The following is a 6,000-nucleotide window of genomic DNA, read 5'->3' as shown; positions in this document are numbered from 1 at the left end:
CCAACGCTGCCGGTGGGGTTCAGCCGTAGGGAACCGCGGGGAGCGGAGGTCCCCGCGCGGACAGCGCGGTGCGGGACGGGGGGGAGCGCCGCGGAGCCGCGGCCGCGCTGTCCCCGCCGGGCAGGGCGATCCGCTCCGGGTTTTGCGGGCGCTCCGCCGTGCCCGGCCGCCCTCCGCCCGGGGAGCGAGTCCGCTCCGCGCCGCCTGGCCGCCCCCGTCCCTCCCCGCGCGGGCCGGGCCGGGCGGCGGCGGCTCCAGGCCGGGTTTTGCGCGCCGCCCGCCCTCCTGTTAGAAATAGGAAAATTCAATAATCAAAGCAAAGGGGAGCGCGAGGAGGAAAAATCCGGGATCAGGGCAAGTTTGATGGCGCATGCGCGCTGCAGCCTCCATCCCAAACACACACACATTTCCCCCGACTTGGAAAGTCACCCAAAGCAGCCCCAAGTGCAGGTAAGCCCGGCCGCGGCCGGCCCGCCGCCGCCAGCAGCCCCGGCTCGGCCCGCGGGCTCCGCAGGTGGGCACCGGGCAGCGCGGCCCGGGGGGGGGGGAGAGCACGGCAGCGGCAGCGCTCGTTTCGCTTTGCTTTTTCTTTTTCTTTTTAATCGTTGTATTTTACTCGCGGGCGCCGGGCAACACGTGTCCCCGCGCCGCAGGTAGCGGAGCCCCGGCGGTCCCGGAGCGGGGGGCGGCGCGGCGCGGGCGGCGGAGTTGGGCGAGCGGCGGCGGAGCGCCCGACAGCGGACGGCGGCGGCGGGGACGGCGCGGGGAAGTTTGCGGCGAGCGGCACCCGCAACGGGACCCGCAACGGGACCCGCAACGGGACCCTCAGCCCCAGCGGGGCGGGCGGGGGCCGCGGTGCTCGGGGCAGAGGGTGCCCGGCCCCCCTGGGCGCGCGGCAGCAGAGCAGCAGCAGGTTATTTTTACCCGGTGGCATTTGCAGAATGCGCAGCTGATTTGCCATCCGGAGCCAGGAAGTTTCCCCCCCCTCCAGCGCCTTTCCTTTCTCTCTCTCTCTCTCTCTCTCTCTTTCCCTCTCTCCCTCTCTCCCTCCCTCTCTCCCCTCTGTGTCCCCTTTCCCCCGTGCGCGGCGTGGGGCTGCGGGGCCGGGAGCTGCGGGGCCGGGGCTCCCGGGGGAGCCGCTGCCCATGTTTGGAGGCGCCGGGCCGGGAACAGGTGGCCGAGCCGTCACTCAGCGGCGGACGCGGGGCTGGGGGGTGGGGGGGCTGAGAAGGGGAGGGGGGGGGGCGGCCGAAAAAGGAGAGCGGCGGTGCCGGGACCGTCCCGGGCGAGCGGACACCGTGCGGCCGCCGCTCCGCTGCCCCGGGGCCGGAGCGCACCGCGCGGGGCGAACTCCGCCGGAGCGCCGCACCGCATCCGCGGCCCCGCAAAGTTCCCGGAGCCGCTCGGCCCCTCCGCGCCCGAAGTTGAGCGGTGCGGTTCTTTCCTCGATCGATGCGTTCGCTCTCAGCGCCGGAGGAGCGCTCGCGGAGGCTCCGGAGTTCCCTCGCAGTTGCGGGAGCGCTGCTCGGCGCCCACCGCCCCTTTATTGATGCGCCGCCGCCGCCCGAAAGGTGGTGGGGAAGAGTTTATGGGGGAATATTGTCCAACTTCGGTAATCAAGTTTCCAGATCTTGTGCCTCCTGTTTAATTTATTAGACTAGTTATTTATTCTGTTGATGATAATCTGTTGCTGGTTTCTATGGAGATGTTAAACTGATCTCTTTCAGAAATCAAACTCCATATGCACTAAAACGTTTAAAGGAGCAGCGTCCCCTTTTGTTTGCAGACTTTGTACCTTTCGAGAGCTTTTATTGGGCTCCCGTATATTTTATATATTAAAGTCTGAAGTTGAAGCTTTGTGCGAGACAGAGCTTATTATGGCCAACAGAAAGTCAAGGCTTTGATCCTTTTTTTTTTGCATCATCATTTAAAACAGATCATTTTTCCTCCCTCATCACACGAGATAGCAGAACCCTTTCAAGATCAAAGCGTCCGGCTAAAAACTATTGTTTAAAAAAAAACAGAAAGGGAGCCCGGTAAATTATGGGGATGTTTCCTTAATCTGCTTATTTTGTTCTGAAGGTTTTTTTAGCGGTGAAAACAACAACAACAACAGCAACAGAAACTTGTGGCGACTATATTGTTATTTTTGTACCTCCCAAGTCTTTGTAATGTTAAAATAAGTTCAAAGTCAAATATCTCTGAAGATAAAGCGCTGGTTAGGGTGTTTTTATTACTTGGTTGCTAAACGTGGAAGGTCAGAATCCAGAAAGCTATCGCATTAGGGGAGGTTTTAATAGTCTTTGTCTCATCTTAATGAGAGAGAAATCTAAAAAACATTTTCCCCCGTGCTGTAATTCTCGGGAGCTCTGCTCGCAGCTCAGTTCGGGTGCTACGGTAACTTACCCCTCACACTGCTACGTGGAATGGCACTTTGTAAAAAGTAATGGAGGTGAGAGAGGAGAAGGATCCCTGTCACGTCAGAGGTGGGCGAAGTGCTGCTCACCCGTGGGCTTTTTGCTCGTGGTTTGGAGCAAAGTTGGAGGGCTGGGAAGAGAAGCGCGACGCGATGCGCGCTGAGCACAGCCCCTGGCTGCACTTGGTGCTCCTGCACCTCAGCACTGCACCGCCTCGACCAGAGCTGCTGTTCCTCTCTGTGCCCTTCTGCACTCATCTTAAAAATAAAGGAATAATCCCAGGGGAGACGGTGCCGTAACCCTCACAACGCGCGTGTGTTTGTGTGTGTGCGCGTGCATACGTGTTCCATGTGCCCACGGACACGCAGAGCACCCAGGTGGGAGAAGAGCTGTCCATTCTGACTTTCTCTTTTTTTTTTCCCTTCTTCATTTTTCTCTCCCTCTCTCCCTCTCTCTTCTTCTTCTTTTTTTTCTCCTCGTGATCCTGAATGCGGTGGATCATTTAAATTTTATTTTTTTTTAAATCTTCTATTTGTTTGCTTGATTTGAATTGCAAACAGAATTGACTCTGAAAAGTGAAAAGAGGAGGGGGGGGAAAAAAAGGAAACGCTATGGCTTTAAACTCAGGAGTTTGCATATTCTCCTTGTATCTTTCCCCTTTGCTAATTATTGTGTTGTTTTCAGAGCAAATATGTCATATCCATGGCGACCAGGCAGGTTTATTGTCTTTCAGAAGCAATAGCTCACATAAGTAATTAATGACTTCTTTTTTTTTCCTCTGGCTTAGGTTAAACAGATCATTCAAGGAAAGTCATATCTCTCTCTCCCTCTCCCTCTTTTTTTTTTTTAGCCCAGTGACATAAGAACATGAGTTAGAACAAGAAAATACTTTAACCGAGCAGTCAACAGCTTATTTTTCCTCATTTCTTTTTAAAAGCTCCAAGTGTCAGCTTTCCCCACACATGACGTTGTCATTCTCGCAGTTTCGGAGCGCAGCCCTGAGCGGTGCAGAGCTCCGTGGCCGCGGTGGTGGCCGTGCGGGGCAGCGCGGGGCATTGCTCCTGGGGGGGGGTCTGTCGGCCCCTGGGAAAAAGCACACTGCCCTCACTCTTCCCCTTCCCCTCCCCCCCCCTTTCTATCGGCATGAAAATCAGTGTTAAAATAAAGGTGTGTTTTTGTATCTCGCAGATTGCAATTCAAACAGTTTCCAGGAAAGAATTAGTAATTCATTTTTATATACAGCATATATACACACATGCTTGAGCTCCACCCAAAACAATCAAGCTAGCTGGAAAAAAAAAAGAAAAGAAAAAAAAAACACACAAAAACTTATTTCCTTTTTCTTTTCAAGCCCAAGCAAACTTGCACGGTGACTTTGCAGAGCTCCCTGCGGATCGCCCCGTCCTGCAGCAGCCCCGTGCCCGCCCGCTCCCCGTGGCAGTGGCTCTGCTCTGCTGCCATGTGCTGAGCTGGGGGTTCTCCCCTCAACCCCTCAGCCCTCTTTGGTTTTGCTGATTTCATTTTCAGAAGGATTCCTACGTGGTCCAGCTGTACACATTCCTTGGGAGATAAGGGAGCAGTGCGCTTCCAATAACAAAAGCTTTGACTTGGATCTTGTGGATAAAAAACCCCATAGAAACCCCAGCCCATCTGAGTGAAGCAGGTACCATAAACGAGTGCTGTAATGATTCTGTGTTCCACAACGCCGCTACTTTAACTTTGAAAATCTGTTTCCTCTCTGGTTTGTAACGTTAATCAAAGAGCCGCTTCCTTCCCCTTTTTCCACAGGCTGGGGCTAATTAGAACCACGCGAATCCTATTTTGTGAATTCCATGTGGATGCTCCTTTGGGTTTCAGGAAGGTGGACGCCTCGCGCTCAGCCTGGCTGGGTGCTCATGCTCCCATCTCCCAGCCCCACGCACCCATCCACCCCACGCAGAGCTGTGGGTGCACGCGCGGATCATGCAGGGAGCAGGCGGTGCGAGGCAAGGGCGGGGAAGGCCGAGGGGGAGACGGGTTTAGTGATGTACTTTCCAAAGAGCAGCAGAGAAACCCGAAGTGACGCGAAGCTGAGGCTTCGCCGAGTTGGTAATTGAGCCCTTAACCTCCTGATGTCTATATCAGAAAAGCAGAGCCTAGCAGAGGGAGACAAAGCATAAAAGCAAATACTGGCTGGGGGAAGCCGGGGAGATGACAGAGATGCTGAAGGATAGTTGAGGATGCGGATAAATCTCTCCGCTGCGTTTCCTTTGGTTCGGTTTTTCCCCGTGGCGAAACGCAGCGGGTTTGAAGGCGGCTTTAGGAGAGCCCTGGTGTGCCCAGAGCCCAGGCCCAGAGTTCTGCTGCCGGGGTTCCCCGTTCTGTCTGCTTCGGGAGAGCAGAGCAGTGATTTTTAGGATGGTGCTGGGACGTGGGAGAGCCGCAGGTCGGGAGCCCCAGGTTGGGCCGTGCTGGAGGAACGCGGCTCTCACCACCGCCGGACCGCTGTGCCTGTGCCTAAATTGGGCATCCGGGGGCTCACGGGAGGGTCTGAAAGTTAACTTGTGGTGTGTAGGACTGCGGCTTCAAAGGAAAGCAAGAGAGCATCATAAATTTTGCTAAAATTAATCAACCGTTTAAGAGCTCCACGTTAACGAGGTTTTCCAGGCAAGCAGCTTGCTTCTCCTCTTCGTCGTTCTCATTTGACGTCCAAAAGGGTTGGAGTAGAGGGGGGAGAGCGTGAGCAAGAAGAGGAGGGGGTGGAATTTGAGTGGAAATAATAAAAACAAAAAAGAGTGGATTTGTGGAATATAAATCCTCATGTGTCCTTGATCCATATTGTCAAGTTTTTTTTTTTTTTTTTGGTCGGATTTGTCCTGTGTGCCTTTGACGGAAAAGGCACGTAGAGAGAGCGAGCAGCAGAGGGGGAGAGAGAGAGACGTGTCACTGCTTTGGAGCTCATTATCATTCTTAATAAGTCTTAAGGAATAAAGAGGAGCATTGAGTGTAAATGCTGGGTAATCCTAACACTCCTCAAGGTGAGAGGAGTCTCGAGGACACAGAGAAAGAGAGTGTGGAGGAGGGGGCTCCGCGGGAGCGGGGATGGGGGTGGCTGGAGGGGAAGGGGCTCTGGGCAGGGCTGCAGGGCCCGGGGTGGGAAAGTTGTCCGCAAGTTGGCGTCCGGAGGGGACCTCAGTGGGACACGGCCCGTGCGTCGCCTGCGCTTGGCTGGGGGCACGAGGTGCTCCTCACGCCGGGATCCTGCGTGGCAGTGCCCCGTGGGGCCGTGGGCTGTGCCCTGCACCCCCTGTCCTTGCCGTGCCCCCAGCAGCTCCGTTCTCGCACCCCCCAGGCTCGGGCCGCGCGTCCCGCGGGCTCGGGCGGACACTAGGTGGCTGCGTGCGAGGCTCAGCTCGCTCCGGCTGCTGGTGGGCTCCCGCTTCCAGCTGGCAGCAAAACGCGGAGATGCCTTCGGGCCGTGCGCTGGATTCAGCCGTCGAGCTGCGTGGCGGGCAGCTGCGCTCTGCCCTCTCCGGGTCCACCTCCAGCACGTGGAGCGTCCTCGTCCCGCAGCTCTCGGGCAGCTCTGAGCGTTGCGTTCCTT

The 6,000-nt window shown here is 56.3% G+C and overlaps 1 protein-coding gene across 2 annotated transcripts in view; it reads left to right on the top strand.

The window, feature by feature from the left end:
- Positions 1 to 311: 311 nt before the first annotated feature.
- The window catches only part of CASZ1 (castor zinc finger 1), a 147,957-nt gene continuing 142,268 nt past the window's right edge, over positions 312 to 6,000 (top strand). For both annotated transcript variants that reach the window (XM_065738086.1, XM_065738085.1), the window contains exon 1: positions 312 to 450. The gene's annotated coding sequence lies outside the window, so the exon portion shown is untranslated. The remainder of the gene's footprint in view (positions 451 to 6,000) is intronic.

The sequence above is a fragment of the Cyrtonyx montezumae genome, unplaced genomic scaffold, assembly GCF_038088225.1.
Source record: "Cyrtonyx montezumae isolate F1298 unplaced genomic scaffold, pur_monq_1.0 scaffold_21, whole genome shotgun sequence".
Lineage (NCBI taxonomy): Eukaryota > Metazoa > Chordata > Aves > Galliformes > Odontophoridae > Cyrtonyx > Cyrtonyx montezumae.
The sequence above is the reverse complement of the archived record's forward strand: the minus strand, read 5'-3'. Positions and strand labels throughout refer to the sequence as shown.